General features: G+C 36.0%; 2 pseudogenes; both read left to right on the top strand.

Annotated features, from left to right (window-relative positions):
- The first annotated feature begins 5,275 nt into the window (after positions 1-5,275).
- Positions 5,276-16,341, top strand: LOC141519154 (cerebral cavernous malformations 2 protein pseudogene; annotated as a pseudogene).
- A 447-nt stretch (positions 16,342-16,788) lies between these two features.
- LOC141519153 (cerebral cavernous malformations 2 protein-like) lies at positions 16,789-17,651 on the top strand (annotated as a pseudogene).
- Positions 17,652-17,994: the final 343 nt, after the last annotated feature.

The following is a 17,994-nucleotide window of genomic DNA, read 5'->3' as shown; positions in this document are numbered from 1 at the left end:
GATAGAATCTACTTGTTAAACTATCTGGCCCTGGAGATGTTTTCTTAGGGAATTCAATCATGGCTTGTTGAATTTCTTTTTCTGATATAGGTATTTAATGTCCCCTTCATTTAACCTGGGAAACTTATTCCACTTCCATTAGATTATCCAATTTATTGGCATAGAACTGGTCAACATGGTTCTGAAATATTGCTTTACTTTCCACCTCACTGGTGGTGAGTTCCCCCTTTTCATTTATGATACTAGAAATTTGGTTTTGTCATTTATTTTTTATATCAAATTGATTGGAGGTTTATCAACTTTCTTGTTTTTTATAATACCAACTCTTTGTTTTATTTATTAGTTCAATAGTTTCCTTGTTTTCAATTTTACAAAATTCAGTATTTTGAATTTGGTATTGGGGCTTTTTAATTTGTTCTTTCTCTAATTCTTTTAGTTGCATATTTAGTTCATTGATTTTCTCTTTCTCTAATTTATTCATATAAGCATTTAAAGATATAATATATCTTTGACAGTTGCTTTGAATGAATCTTATAAGTTTGGTATGTTGTTTCATTATTGTCATTATCTAGGATAAAATAATTGATTCTTTCTATAATTTGTTGTTTTATTCACTCATTCTTTAAAATGAGTTTATTCAGTTTCCACTTAGTTTGGTTCTATATCTCCCTGGCCCAATATTCAAATGATTTTTATTGCATTATGATGTGATAAAGATGTATTCAATATTTCTGCCATTCTGCAATTGATTCTTAGTTTTTTATGTCCTTGTACATGGTCACTTTTTGTGTAAGCACCATGTATTACACAAAAGAAAGTATATTCCTTTCTATCCCCATTCAATTTCTTCCATAGGTCTGTTATGCCTTGGTTTTCTTTTTCTTTTTCTTTTTTTGCAACACAATAAGGTTAAGTGGCTTGCCCAAAGCCACACAGCTAGGCAATTATTAAGTGTCTGAGGCTGGATTTGAACTCAGGTACTCCTGATTCCAGGACCAGTACTCTATCCACTGAACCACCTAGCCAGCCCATGCCTTGGATTTCTAACAATATATTTACCTCCTTAACTTCTTTCTTGTTTGTTTTGTAGTTAGATTTATCTAAATCTGAGAGAGGCAGGTTGAGGTCTCCCATTACTAGAGTTTTACCATCTATGTCTTCCTGTAACTCCTTCAACTTCTCCTCTAAGAATTTGAATGCTATACCATTGGGTATAAACACATTTAGTATTTGAAATTACTTTATTGTCTATGGTACCTTTTAGGAGTATATAGATTCCTTCCTTATCAATTTCAACACTATCTATTTTTGCAGCTGCTTTGTCTGAGATAAAGATTGATACCCCTGCTTTTTTCAATTCAGCTAAAGCAAAATATATTTTGCTCCAACCTTTTATCTTTATATGTATCTCTCTGCTTCAAATGAGTCTCTTGTAAGCAGCATATTGAAGGATTTTGGTTTTTAATCCACTCTGCTATTCACTTACATTTTAAGGGGAGAGTTCATCCCATTATCATTCAAAGTTATAATTACTAACTCTTTATTATCCTCCTTGCTATCTTCCTTGTGTTTATATTTTCCCCTTTTTTCCTTTATCCATATTCCCCAGTGTTTTTTTCTGAATACCACCACCTTCAGTGTCTTTTGCCCTCCTATATCCAACCCCCTCCCTCTTTTTCTCCTTTCCCTTTGCCCTTTCTTCTTTCCCTTCCTTCTTTTGCTTCCCCTTTTCCTCCCCCCTCCCCTTTCCCTCTTTTATTACTTGAAAGGTCAGATAAGTTTCTTATCTTAACTGAGTGTATATATGTTAAATTTAAGCCAAATCTGATGAGAATAAGATTCAGGTGATTCTCACCTCTTCTTTTCTTCCCCTCTATTGCAATAAATCCTTTGTATCTCATAATATAATGAGATTAACCTCATTCACTTTCCTTCATCCTCCCATCTCTTTAGATGTTCTTCTCCTTGCTTCTCTTTCTGTATTTTATGGATCAGATTTCTATTAAGTGTTTTGTTTCATATTATATAAGAGGGAAGATCAGGAGACTTTAGTACAGTGCCTGTCTTCTCTCTGCCATCTTGACCAGAAGTAGATTATATTTAATTATATTTAAACTACAATTATATGTAGTTGTAAAAGTCCTCCCTATAATGCCCATTAAGTGGGGAATGATTGAACAAGCTAGGGTGTATGAGTGTTATGAAGTACTATTGTTCTGTAAGAAATCATGTGTGGTCTGACTTCAGAATAGCCTGGGTAGACTTGCATGAACTGATGCTCAATGAAATAAGCAGAATTAGGAGAATTTGTGAGATGATCAACTATGATGCAAGCAACTTCTCTCAACAGTTCAATGATCAAGGACAATTCTGAATGACCTGTTAAGGAGAATGTCATCCACATCCACAGAAGAAACTATGGATTCTGAATTAATTGCAAAGCATACAATGATCACTTTTTAAAACTTCTTTTATGTTTTTTGTTTCTTTTTTAGGAATTTTTCCCCTTAGTTGTAATTCTCCTTTCACAACATGACTAATATGGAAATATGTTACAAAAGATCATACTTGAAAACCTATATCAAATTGTTTGCTGTCATGCAGGGCAAAGGGAGGGAAAAGAAGGTGGTAGAAAAATGTGGAATTCCAAAGCTTGCCAAAGAATGAATTCTGAAAACTACATTTGAAAGTAATTGAGAAAGAAAAAAAGAAAGAAAGAAAGAAAGAAAGAAAGAAAGAAAGAAAGAAAGAAAGAAAGAAAGAAAGAAAGAAAGAAAGAAGGAGAAATTTGCAGGGTGGGAGGAGGGAGGCACAATGATGGAGAAAAGTCAGAAAGTTGTCTGAGACCTCATTAATTTCCTTTAGAAGCAACATTAAATCAAGGACTTAAGTGATTCTGGAGGGATAGAAGGCATAAGAAGACAGAGTGAAACTATTAGAAAATTAGTTTAAGATAATTCAGAAGAACTTTAGTAATAGTCTGTCCCAGTTGGGTAAAATTCCTTCTTTAATTTTAGACCTAAGTTACATAAGTTTCAGTACAGACTATAGGTAATAAGGATTGAATGTATTTTCAGATCATTGGTCTAATAAATAAAAGGCAATATGGCATAGGAAAATGTAAGGTGTTTTATTTCATTATCATAATTTCCTAAAGAAGTTTGAATTGTATAGAAATTGTTAGGGAAGCAGAAGAAGAATCTCAAAAACGTTATAGTTAGTTCACATGGCTTATTTATGGCAAGAAAAGAGTTATGGCATCCAAAAAGTATCCACTTTGAACATAATCTCATTTATGAAATGTTATAGAGAAAGATATTGTGTGATTATGAATATCATGTCTTTCTAAAATAGGGAGAAGACATTTTAAACTTTTGCAAGCAGTTATCTTGAAGCTATTAAAAGATGAAATTTGAAGAAGGATAACAAACAGAATGATGGAAAATTTATGCAGAATTTTAGAAACAGACTCTTTTCACAGTCATGGACAGTGGAAATAGCACTTGTAGAAACTATCATAGTTCCAGATATACTTATAGAAAAGGTACACAAAGCAGAAAAGGAAACAAAGTTAGGAAAAACAGCTGCAATAGAATAAGTCTGCGCAGAGAAGATGTATTCTATAGTAGATATAATTGTAATAAGGGTTTGTAAATAGATTTACAGGTTATTCACAGGAGGGGGATATGTGAAAGGAAAGGACCAATTCTCATATTTTATTAATACCAAAATCACTAATAGTTTGAAATAAGCAAAAGGTTACAAAAATAATAAATTTAAAATGTATATGCTTCTAATTTCCTCTATTGTTTAAATAAGAATATATGCATATATCACGGCATCCTTGATAAGGTTAGCTGTTCAGACCAGATAAGCTTTTGTGTGTGTTATTTCTGTTTAGATCACATTGTTGCCTATACATAGTTGACTGCAAAAAAAGGAATAGATAAAAAGATATCTGCCCATTTCTTCTTTATTAAGGATAAAAGCATTTTATTTGGTATGGCAAAAGGACTGCCTTAAAGGCTTCCTTTCAACAAGATTCAACCCATAAATACATCAAATTATGCAAGATGACTTGAAAAACATGATCAGAGAGATTTATTACTTGATGCCATGATCACTGATATCAGGTAAAACACTGAACAGAAATGAATGCTCACCAATACTCTTCAACCCTGTTTTGAAGGAGGTCCAAAAAGGGATTCCATATAAATCAATCTTATCTCTTCTCTATCTCTCAGAATCCCTATTATGTTTAAAGTTTAGTTCAATAAGTACCTTGGATATTAAGACATCCCTCATTCCCACAGTTGTTAATGCCTCCCCTGCCTCAAGTCAATGTATTTATTTCATATATGTCTATTTACAAACTGAGGTATATTGTCCCCTCTAACTCAGTGGTAAGGTTCTTGCAGGCTGGGGCTGTGTTTTATTTTTTTAATAACAGTATTCTCAGCATCTTTACTGAATTATGGGTCACAGTTTCTTCCTATCTAAGAGATAAAATAAATACTATGCTGTATACAATAACTACAATGACACTTCTATAGGATCTAGGGATCCCTTTTACCAGAACCAGTAAAAAAAATCACATTTATATAAAAAAGTACACTTTGGGTACAATAATATTTTATAGAAATTACCTTTTAATTCAGCACACTTTGCTGACTCAGTTTGCATCCAATTAGACATAATACTCAGGCATCCAGGTACTTGGAGAGCACATGAACCAAGGAGTATGTGTATGTATATGTGTGTGTGTGTGTGTGTGTGTGTGTGTGTATGTGTGTGATTTTTATTCCAAATGATATATAAACTACATAAGAAAAGGGAGAGGTGTTTATTCTGTCTATCACCAGTATCCAGAATAGTATTTGGAATGCGATGGTTGAAATCTAATATGTGATCTTCCCAGTATTTAGCAGAAATATGTATTTATTGCCTGGGGTAAATTCAGGAGTTAAGAAAGGAAATCGATGTCTCTGAGTTGAGATGTTGAGAATTTCTGCTGTCAGATGATCATCCCATGAATAACTGAAATTATCAAATAGGTGAACAGTGAATTGTATAGGGAGAAAACACATGTGGTTTATCTTTACTTTTTCATGACTAGCTTAAAAAATAGGAAAGTAGCATATGCTTAACAAAAAAGTACATTATAATATCATTGGCAAATTAGGTAGGGTTTTAAAGTTTACACTGTGCTTTACATAGATTGCTTCATAGGATCCTCACATCATACTTACTGTGTCTACCATTATTCCTATTACAAATGAGTAGACTGGGATTAAGAAAGGTAAGTGACTTGTTCATGGTCACACAGATAGTAAACCTACTAGTGGGATTTGAACCCATTTTCCTAACTCCCAAGTCCAGCACTATTCATATTGCCACATTGTCTATACCCAAAGTTCAAATTGACCTTTATATATTTGTTCAGATATGTTCATTGTATACATATAAGAATATGTATTTGTATGTACATGTTTATATATGGACATATATGCATACAGATTTAATAATTCCATTTATTCAGTAAAAATTAGTGAATAATCATAATTACTATAATAATGTATAGTTTCTAATGTATTAAGCACTATTGTTAGTCAATAAAATCAAGTATTATCTCTCTACTTGAACAAAAGCTAATCCCTCTACAAGGACAAGGACAAGGACAAATTAAATTTGTCTGATTTTCTTCTTGTTCTAGCTCTATCATCCAAGATGTTGACTTGATTTTGCTACTTGACAGGTAGTTCAAATATTTACTGTGCTTTAAATTATTCTAAATTTTAATTATTCTAAAAGAACTGTGTTATATATTGTTTAATTTTGTGATCTTATATGTTTTTACTTGCAAAAACAAATCAGTGAAATATATCTATTTATATATCTATCTTTATAAGTATGCATGTATGTATATATATATATATGCGTGTGTATAAATGTATGTGTGAACTAATCTAAGATGATTCACAGTAAAATGATCATGGAAATCAAAACTAAGGTTCTAAATATTTTCTAAAGGACAACTGGCATGAGGTTTATGGCCAATTTTACAAATGGGAGAAATGAACTGGGGATAGGGTAGAACTTTAGAAATACAAAGATATCATTTCTTAAAAACAAAAGCCATTTTTATACCTGAGACCACCATGAAATATTATTGGTTCCTCAGAGTAGAAACAATTCTGAATAAGCTGAAAAAATTCAAAAATATAAGTATTTATTTTTGTTCTTTCTACCATGATGAAAGAAGTATGAAATAATAGATGGCAACTGAAGTAAGAGTTTTGGTTACAATCAAAAGAGTTATGTAGACATAACTTCAGGAAAGATGCATTAAGGTTTTTGTTTTATTAACCAGGTGTAAAAATGGAACAGAAGCAGAAGTGATTATATTAGGGGGAGTTAGCATATATTCCATTGAATGGAATTGCAATTTATGCAGTTCTTTGTTCAAAGTTTAGTTGGAAAGTAACAATATATTTTAAAATGCACATAAGAGCATGTGATATACAAAATCTTACATAGTGTATCAATTTCCAAAAGAAACTGAAGTCATTTGCAAATAATTGCTTTTTTTCTTAAGGTTTTTTTTTTTTTTTTTTTTTTTTTTGCCAGGCAATGGGGGTTAAGTGGCTTGCCCAAAGCCAAATTGCTAGCTAATTATTAAGTGTTTGAGGCCTGATTTGAACTCAGGTACTCCTGACACCAGGGCCTTTGCTCTATCCACTGCACCACCTAGCCACACCAAATAATTGCTTTTTAAAAACCAGTTTTATATCTTATTATCTATTCCCTCCCCCCCCCATATAGTTAGGGGGTTTTATTTGGGGAAGGAAACTAATACCATCATTTAATAAGGGTGAATTACTAATAGCCATTGATGGAGTTACTAAATTATCTTTCTGTCCTTAACTTCCATTTATTTACCAGACACTCTTTTTTTAGGCTTTTGCAAGGGAAATGGGATTAAGTGGCTTGCCCAAGGCCACACAACTATTAAGTGTCTGAGGCTGGATTTGAACTCAAGTACTCCTGACTCCAGGGCCCGTGCTCTATCCACTGTGATACCTAGACACCCCTTGACAGACACTCTTATGATGCTTACATCTAATTCCAAATATCTCTTTTCTCATTTCTTTTTGTCACTATTAGAGTTCTACACACAATTTCCATTGTTCTTTGTTCTCTAAATTGACTTAAAGGAAAAGTAGTTCTAGTTCTTTCTTCCTTTCCTTGTAATGCTTTCCACTATGCAAACCATGGAAAGAAGTTATTTATTTAAAGTAAAATCTTTGAATTTCATCTTAAACTTTTAAATCTAATAATTTAATATTTTCTGATATATGTATATATGCATACAGAAATATATGTGTATACATATGCATATATATATATATATATATATATATATACTCATACACAATATATACATATACAAGGCAGTCTCTCTCCTTGTTTCCTAGCAAACCCCTTCACCTATATTCTAGACCTCATCCCTTTTCAAATTAAAAACACTTTTCACTCACATAAATACCTTCTTTTTTAATGTCATCAAGGTTTTATTGTCCTGCTGCTTCTTTTTTTCTCTCCTTTGTATACAGATCTTTCTATTTTGAAAGAAATTTGGCTTCATTCTATTCACTTCTTTATCAACTTTTTTTCTTTCTCTTCCTTTTACGAAAAAAACTCAGCACTGCCCCCCACCTTTCAAAAATATCAGCAGCTATATTTTTGGCACCAAATTTAGCTTTCATTTGGCTTCATCATATATCTTTTCCTCATTTTCCCCCTCCTCAAATATCACATACACCAGTTATGTAACACATTTTACTCAAATGTAGATGGATCCTTATAACATTTTTAAACTGTCTTACACCTTCCTCTTCCTGGTAGAGATGTAGGAAACTATAGCTATAGATTATTTAATGTGCTTTAAAACTCAATTACTTCCACTCCTTCTGATTAAGATGGTGGAGAAAAGCCAGCAACTGTCCTAAGCTCTCCTGGCTGTCCCTCAGAACTAACATGACCCAAGCCTCTTAACAGAGTGTGGATCTACAGAACCCAGAGAAGAACCTAGGAGAACATAATGAAGCAAGGTCTGACTCAGGGGAGTGTGGGTGAGCCCCAGGGCAGAGAGAAAAAAAGAAGCAGAATAGAGGCAGCCAGTGAGGCCCAGGGACTAACCTAAGAACAACCTTGGAAGCTTTGTCTATGTGAGCAGTGGGCAGGAGCATTTCAGAACAGCAGGCAGGAGAGCTCCAGTGTGGCAGTTACACATGATCCAGTCAGGTAGGCTGGTCCGGAAGAACAGGGTCTACAGCCCTGTATTTTCAGCAGTGTCCCCTTGTTTCCAGTTGAGTCCCCTCCCCCTCATTCCTGTGGGAGAAAGTGACTCTTCCCAGGAAAAATACTGTAACAGCTTCCCCATGACCCCAGGTTCAGGTGTGGGCAGTAAATCACAGCCAGCTCTGAGTGAGGATTAAGGAGATTAACTATATAGCCTGAGGACCCAGTTCACATTGTTCAAGGAGAACCTGGTTCCTTCCACACCCCCCCCCCCCAAACCTCAGGCCTAGAAAGTGGACCACTTCTCAAGGTCACACACACTCCAGAGAAAGTATATTAGCATCCCTTACTGGATGGCCCACGTGGAGTTACTAAGCTTAGGGGGCAAAGCCTCTAGGGATTTCAACACTAAAAATCTGTGAATCAGGCGTTTCCCCAACACAAGATCCTGGGAAAATGAAGAAAAACCCAGTGAAAAGTTTGGGGCACTTCATTGAAAGCTAGCTAGACAACTGTGTTGGGGCTGTGGGAGTGGGAGGGGGCATGTAGCCTACATGGTAGGGGCAGGGAGGGCCAACTACAGAAAGGGTGCTTCTGGGGAGTGCCACACCATTGCCAGAGCTACACATGAGAGGATAAGAAAGGGAAGAAGCCTGGAATTGTGTTGCCATTTAAACAAGTTTTTCTAAAATGACAAAAGGATTGGGATAAGCAAGCCCATGAGAAGGTTACAGAGGACTTCTGGCCAAGATGGTAGAAAGATAAGTACTCCTCTTTCCCCTCAAAGATAACATGAGAGACACCTCTTAATAGAAATTCAATCAACAAAACCCAGAAAGAGAAAGTAGGAAGAGAACACCTACCAAGAAAGTCTGTCTCAGGGGACCATGGTTGAAGTGGGAGACAAGAGCAGACAATCAGCACAGGGATGACAGCCTGGGGGAGACAGAGGGATAACCTCAGTCATAGAGACTTTGGTGAGTGTCAAGTGCCAGATCCAACTTTAGCTGCAGGGTCTTTGGCAGGGGAGAAAGGAGCTACAGGAAAGTGAGTTCCAGCACAGAGTCGCAGAGCTTGCCTGGAAAACAGCCAGTTTGGTGCTAGACCTGAGCTCCATTCTTTCAGCAGAGCCCTTTGCCCAGAAAAAACAATAAACACCCCCCCCCCCACCTCCTCAGGTCAACAGAGTTCATTCAACAGAAAGAGATTATCTCCCTCCCCCAGGGCCCAGTCCAAGGTCAGCTCAGACCCTGCTTCTGAGGACCTCAAAAATTCCAGAGAAAGCAACGAACACCCTCTACTGGCTGGCCCTTGGAATTACTAAGCCAAGTGAACAAAGCCTCTAGGATCTTCAAAAGTAAACCTCTGAGAGCGCCAACTCCTCTCCCCTCAACACAAGATCAAACAAGGCCAGAGCAAATGGGGGCCCATGGAGAAATACTTAGAAGAGACAGATTCTAAACCAGAGAGATCTAGCCCTGCTGAGGAGAATATGAATTGGTGTTTAGTCCAGAAATACTTCCTTGAAGAAATTGGGAAGGATTTTTAAAACCAATTGGAAAAATTGACAAAAGAAACTCAAGAGAAAATTAACATGGTTCAAGAAAAAATTTACATCTTGCAACAAGAAAATAAATCATAGGTAAATACAACTGGACAAATACAAAATGAGAATAACTCACATCTTCAATTGGGCAAATGCAAAAAGGAAATGATTCTCTCAAAACTACATTTGGGCAAATAGAAATATCCTTCAAAAATAGAATGGACCAATTAGAAAAAAGAGTTGCAAAACATAAAGAAAGAAAAATATTCTCTAAAAAAAAGAATGGAATTGGTGGAAACTAATGACTTCATGAGACAAAAAAATTGTGTTAAACAAATCCTAAAGGTCCAAAAAAAATGTAAAATAAACCATCAGCAAAACCAGTGACCTCGAGAATAGATCAAGACAGGAGAATGTGAGAATTATCAGCCTTCCTGAAAACATTGAAGAGGAGAAAAAAAAAAAGCCTGGATTTATTATTGCAGGATTTAGTGATGGAAAATTGCCCTGATATCATGGAACCAGAGGGAAAAATAGTTATTGAAAAAATACATTGGGGTGGCAAGGTGGTATAGTGGATAAAGCACCAGCCCTCGAGTCAGGAGTACCTGGGTTCGAATCTGGTCTCAGACACTGAATAATTACCTAGCTGTGTGGCCTTGGGCAAGCCACTTGACCCCATTTGCCTTACAAAATGACCCTAAAAAAATTACATTGATGCCCTCCAGAAAGAGATGCTAAAATGAAAACACCAAGGAATGTTGTGGCGAAATTCCAGAACTATCAGATAAAAGAAAAAAATCCTACAAGCAACAAGAAAGAAAAAAAAATACTAAGGAGCCACAGTAAGGATTATCCAGGACCTGGCTGCAGCAACCTTAAGGGACCAAAGGGCTTAGAATGTAACCTTCTCATGGGCCTTCTTATTCCAACTGTTTTCTCCTATTAGAAAAACTTGTTTAAATGGAGACACAATTTCAGCCTTCTTCCCTTTCTTACCCTCTCATGTGTGGCTCTAGAAATGGTGTGGCACCACCCAAGGGAGCTTGAAATGCAGCCAAGAGTCCACTACCTGGTAAAGCTGAGCCTTCTCTTACAGGGAGACTTTCAAGATTTCATGTTGAACAGAACAGAGGTAAACAGAAAATTTGACCATCAATAAAGAGGCTCAAGAGACACATGAAAAGGTAAAAAAACTGCTATCCAATCAGATGAAACTGACTATATACCCACTTGGGAGAAAGATTCTCTTATAATTCTTGAGAATTGTAATTTTATTAGAGAGGATGGACACTCATAACTTATCTGTGATTCAAATAGAGTGATGTAAAAACAATACCTCCTTAAAAGGGGGGCAGCAAGGAGAAAGGAGTTTGGAGGGAGACTTAATGGGGTAAATCTCATTACATCAAGAGATACAAAAACTTATTGTAAGGGGCAGATAGGTGGTGCAGTGAATAGAGCACTGGACTTGGAGTCAGGAGTACCTGGGTTCAAATACAACCTCAGATGCTTAATAATTACCTAGCCGTGTGGCCTTGGGCAAGCCACTTAACCCCATTGCCTTGAAAAATGCAAAAAAAAATATATATTGTAATTGAGGGAATGAAGGAAGGAGGTGAGAACCACCTGAATCTTCATCTCATCATAGTTGGCTAAAAGTTAACTTAGACACACTTAGTTAAGAAACTTATGTTACATTTCAAGCATTAACAGGGGAAAAGAGGAAAGGGGGAGGGGGACAGGGGAAGGGAGATAAAGGGGGAAGTAACAGAAGGAAAAGGGAAAGGGAAAAAAGGGAAGGGGTAGATATAAGAGGGTAAACACAATGATGGTGGTGGTACTCAGAAAAAACTGGAGAATATGGATAAAAGGAAAAAGGGGAAAATACAAACAGAAGGAAGATACCTTGGAGGGCAATGAAGAATTAGTAATTATAACTTTGAATGTGAATGAGAAGAACTCTTAAAATGTAAGTGAATAGCAGAATGCATTAAAAACCATAATCCTATAATATGCTGCTGACAAGAAACTCATCTGAAGCAGAGAGATACATATAGAGTAAAGGTAAAAGGTTGGAGCAAAATATATTTTGCTTTAGCGGAAGTGAAAAAAGCATTGGTAGCAATCCTTATCTCAGACAAAGCAGCTGCAAAAGTAGATAGCATTAAAAGAGATAAGGAAGGAAATTATATACTCCTAAAAGGTACCATAGTCAATAAAGTGATTTCAATACTAAATATGTATTTAACCCAATGGGACAGCATCCAAATTCTTAGAGAAGTTGAAAGAGCTACAAGAAGATATAGAAAGCAAAACTCCATTAGTGGGAGACCTCAACCTCCCACTCTCAAATTTAGATAAATCATTCATAAAATAAACAAGAAGGAAGTTAATGAGGTAAATAAATTGTTAGAATACCTAGGTATGATAGACCTGTGGAGGAAATTGAATAGGGTTAGAAAGGAATATACTTTTTTTCCCTGCAGTACATGGTACTTAAACAAAAATTAAACATGTACTAGGACATAAAAACCTAATGATGAATTTCAGAAAGGCAGAAATTGTGAATACATCTTTCTCAGATCATAATGCAATAAAAGTCATATGCAGTACTGCGTCAGGGAGATATAGACCCAGAAATTACTGGAAACTAAATAACCTCATTTTATAGAATGAATGAATCATGCAGCAAATTAAAGAAAGAATGTAATTATTTCATCCTAGATAATGACAATAATGATACAACATACCACAACCTATGGGATAGACTCAAGGTGGCTGTCAAGGGATATAGTATATCTTTAAGTAATTACATGAATAAATTAGAGAAAGAAGAAATCAATTAACTAAATATGCAACTAAAAATTAGAGAAAGAACAAATTAAAAATTCCCCATTAAATAGCAAAGGAGAAATTAATAAAATCAAAAGCAAGGAAACTATTGAATTAATAAATAAAATCAAGAACTGGTTTTTATCAAAAAACCAATAAGATTGATAAACCTCTGGTCAATTTGATTACAAAAAGAAAGAATAAAACCAAATTTCTAGTATCATAAATGAAAAACGTGAACTGACCACCAAGATTAATAATTCTGAATTATTTTGCCTATATGCAAATAAAGTTGACAATCTAAGTGAAATCGATGAATATTTAGAAAAGTATAAGTTGCCCAAATTAAATGAAGAGGAAATTAATAACCTAAATCACCCTATCTCAGGAAAAGAAATTCAACAAGAAATTATTGATCTCCTTAAGAAAAAATCTCCAGGGCCAGATGGATTCACAATTGAATGCTATCAAGCACTGAAGGAACAATGGGTTCCAATTCTGTATAAACTCTTTGGAAGCATAGGTGAAGACAGAACACTGTCTAACTCTTTCTATGACACTAATATTGTGGTGATACCTAAACCAAGAAGAGTTAAAACAGAGAAAGAAAATTACAGACCTATCGCCCTGATGAATATAGATTCAAAAATCTTAAATAAAATCTTTTCAAAATGATTACAACAAGTTATCACTAGGATAATACATTATGATCAAGCAGGATTAATCCCAGGAATACAGAGATGGTTCAATATTAGGAAAACTATTATAATTAATTATATCTATAACATACCTATCAGAAATTATATGATCATATAAATAGATGCTGAAAAAGCTTTTGACAAAATACAGCACCGATTCCTAATAAAAACACTAGAGAGTATAGGAATAAATGGATTCTTCCTTAGAATAATAAGTAGTATCTATCTGAAACCATCATCAAGCATTATATGCCACAGGGATAGGCTTGAGGCATTCCCAATAAGATCAGGGGTGAAACAAGAATGCTCTTTATCACCACTAGTATTCAATATCATATTAGAAATGTTGGCTTCAGCAATAAGAGAAGAAAAAGAAATTGAAGGAATTAGAATAGGAAAGGAAGAGACAAAACTCTAACTCGTTGCAGATGACATGCTGGTATACCTAGAGAATACAAAAGAAAGTCATCTAAAAAACTGCTACAAACAATTAGCAACTTTAGCAAAGTAGCAGAATATAAAATAAAGCCTCACAAATTCTCAACATTTCTATATATGACTAGCAAGATACAGCATAAACAACTAGAAGGAGAAATCTCATTCAAAGTAACTTCAGATAATATAAAATACCTGGGAGTCTACCTGCCAAGGCAGACTCAAAAATTTTTTAAAACAATTACAAAACTCTTCTCACACAAATAAGATCAGATTAAAATACATGGACAAAAATAAACTGCTCATGGACAAGTTGAGCTAATATAATGAAAAGGACAGTTCTACCAAAACTACGTGTTAATGCCCTGCCAATCAAAATCCAAAAAAAAAAATACACTAATGGCTTAGAAAAAGTTGTACGTAAATTCATATAGAGAACTAAAAAGTAAAGAATATTCAGGGAATCAATTAAAAATATGCAAAAGAAGGTGGAATGGCCTTACCAGATGTAAAATTATATTATAAAGCATCAGTCATCAAAACTGTCTGGTATTGGCTAAGAAATAGAGTCATGGATCAGTGGCATAGACTAAATACAATATCAGGAAATAATTATAGCAATCTGCTGTTTGATAAACTCAAAGAGTTCAGCTATTGGGATAAAAATTCTCTCTTCAATTAAAAACTCTTGGGATATTTGGTAGTTAGTATGGAAGAAACTTATATTAGACCAACACTTCACACCCTATACCAAGGTAATATCCAAATGGTTACTGGATTTAGACATAAAAAGCAATATAAGCAAACTAGAAGATCAAGGAGTAGTTTACCTGTCAGATTTATGGAAAGGGAAACAGTTAATGACCAAGGAAGGGATGGAGAACATCATTAAAAACAAACTAGATAATTTTGATTTCATTAAATTAAAAAAGCTTTCGCACAGACAAAACCACTGTAACCAAGACCACAAGAAAGGAAGTAAATTGGGAAACAATTTTTACAAATACTATTTCTGACAAAGGACTCATTTCTAAAATATATAGAGAGCTGAGTCAAATTGTCAAAAAAATAAGCCATTCCCCATTTGAAAAATCTTCAAAGGATATGCAAAGCCATTTTACAGGTGAGGAAATCAAAGTGATCAATAGTCATATGAAAAATTGCTCCAAATCATTATTTATTAGGGAGATATAAATTAAAGCATCTCTGAGATACCACCTCACACCTCTCAGACTGGCCAGTATGACCAGAAAAGACAATGATAAATGTTGGAAGGGATGTGGGAAATCTGGGACACTAATGCATTGTTTGTGGAGCTGTGAATTCATCCAACCTTTCTGGAGAGCAGTTTGGAATTGTGCCCAAAGTGCATCAAAAATGTGCATACCCTTTGTTCCAACAATGCCACTACTGGGTCTATACCCTGAAGAGATTATGAAAAGGGGTAAAACCATCAATTGTACAAAAATATTAATAGCAGCCCTGTTTGTGGTGACAAAGAATTGGAAATTATGTAAATGTCCTTCAATGGGGGAATGGCTTACCAAACTGTGGTATATGTATGTCATGGAACACTATCATTCTCTTAGAAACCAGGAGGGATGGGAGTTCAGGGAAGCCTGGAAGGAGGTGCATGAACTGATGCTGAGTGAGATGAGCAGAACCTGAAAATCTTAGTACACCACAACGGCAACATGGGGGTGATGATCAACCTTGATGGATTTGCTCATTCCATCAGTCCAACAACCAGGGACAATTTTGGACTATCTGCAATGGAGAATACCATTTGTAACCATAGACAGTATTATGGACTTTGAACAAAGACAAAAGACTACTTACTACCTTCAAATTAGAAAAAAAAAACCCATTATATTATTGTGTATTTTTTCTTTCTCATACTGTATTTTTATTCCTTACATGTATGATTTCTCTGTCATCACATTCAACTGAGATCAACATATAACATATAACCAATGTAAAGACTAACATTAGGGCTTCTGTGGGGGGTCAGGGGAGGGAAGCAAGAATGGGGGATACATTGTAAAACTCAAAATAAATAAAATCTTTCTAAAAAAAGGTTACAGAAAGATGCCCTCTTCATACTGTGTGCTATCTCTGACTGATCAAGTTGAACCAGATATACTATTGAATGATGTTATTGATAAAGAAGTGAAGTATTTGGAACAATTATCATCAATCCAAAGTTACCTGATTCTCTACAGTTTAACTGAAATTATGCATTTCATAGATAATGCAAAGATGGTTCATCAGCTCCCTGGGCAGATGACCCAGGAACATCATGCTATCAATCTCTTTGCCTACAACTTAAAGCTGGCATGGAGAGATGGAGAAGACTGCATACTCAGAGTTTCCATCCATGACACTGCAGCAATTTCCCACTTCTGGGATGACTCCTCATATCTAGAGATGCTGCAAATAGCTCAGGATCCTGAAATATCCTCCAGCCAGAGCCTGTGTACAGAAGATTCCAAAACCCTCACTTGGGCTCCCTGTCTGAAAGCATAGTGTGACCTTTTGAGGCATACTGCTTGGTGTTCTTGGCAACAGAGAACAAAGGCTGCAGAGATAGAACTGTGGAGTTTGAACAAAGCCAAGGACTATAGCATTTAATTAAGGAAAAAAGTAATATCTTATTGTTTGATCTTGCTATGTCTTACACTTTATGTTTCTTTCTTAAGCATATGATTTCTCTCTCCTCATATTCAATTTGGATCAATGTATACCATGGAAACAATGTAAAGACTGACAAATTGCCTTCTGTGGGAGGTGGTAGGAGGAAAGTAAGAACATGGGAAAATTATAAAACTCAAAATAAACAAAATCTTTATTTTAAAAAAGTCACTTCTGTGTAGGCATAGTTGGCATGTGGGTGTGGAGGCCCCATCAAATATTGATGGGTTTAATAAATCTGTGGTGGACCCTGTGTAAACAATCTGGAAGACTTGACTGATCATGGAACAGAGGTATTCTCCATTGCAGAGAACACCAAATTGTCCCTGATTGTTGCACTGATGGAATGAGTGAGTCCATCAAGGTTGATAATCGCCCCCATGTTGCTGTTAAGGTGTACAGTGTTTTTCTGGTTCTGCTCATCTCACTCAGCATCAGTTTATGAAACTCCCTCCAGGTTTCCCTGAATTCCCATCCATCCTGGTTTCTAAAAGAACAATAGTGTTCCATTACATACATATATGACAGTAGCAATGATTCTTCTATGAAAGTGAACATGAAAGAAGCCTATGAAAGCGAAGTGAGCCCTTTCTTGTTTTTGAAATTGCCAGATAGAGGTGGACCTCTTCCTCTTCCTTCACACAGCCACCTTCTCATATCAAAACAACCAGTGAGAGTGAGCTAAGCACTGCAGCCTCTGAACTCCTGCAGGATTAAATGATGATGCTGAGAACTAAGCTGACATCCCAAGAGATCTAACAGCTTTCCATGCTGCTACATGAGTACCACAATAGGGCATCCATTCATGAGTTTGCATCAACCCGTGGCAACCTTACAGATTCAGCAGAAAGCAACTGTTGCTAGGTCTGAGACCTTTCATCCAAGAAAAATACAATCAATACTTTGAAAACTTGCTGGAGACCATTAGAGTAAAGGATGGCTGGGGAATCATCACTGACAACTTTGGAAGGTACTGGTGGGCCATGAGTACCATGTCCAATACAACCACCAATGGGAATGGGGCCACGGGCAACTCAGATGACTAGTCTGCCCCATTGGAAGCAGATGAGTGAGAATGCATGATCTCTGATATCAGAAATGACACTGAGGCCCTTGGCTGCAGCATGAACCAGGATTCTCCATGAGAAGAACCTGGGGAGTTGGGGGAAGACAAGAAGCTGCTCTTGGGTCCAATAACACCGTCCCCTCCTCCTGACTCCCCCCTCTCCCACAGCTGTCATCCAAGGCCTTCCTCAGAAAAGGTTCTGGGGACCACCCTGAAGCAGGATGGTGTCATTAGAGATCCTTGGTGTGCTGGGCCCTTTCTACTATGAAGAATTGAATATGTAGGAAGGGGAGTGGTAGGGGGCCAGGAATGGAGGGAAACTTCACAATTGTCCAAACTGTGGGAGTGTGTCAACTGAGGTCTGAGAGAAGGATGGGAGAAGGAACTGACTTGGTGAAGAGGTCGTTCCCTCCTCTCGACAG

The sequence above is a fragment of the Macrotis lagotis genome, chromosome 3 (assembly GCF_037893015.1).
Source record: "Macrotis lagotis isolate mMagLag1 chromosome 3, bilby.v1.9.chrom.fasta, whole genome shotgun sequence".
Lineage (NCBI taxonomy): Eukaryota > Metazoa > Chordata > Mammalia > Peramelemorphia > Peramelidae > Macrotis > Macrotis lagotis.
Note: the sequence above shows the minus strand (reverse complement) of the source record. Positions and strands in the feature narration are given on the sequence as shown.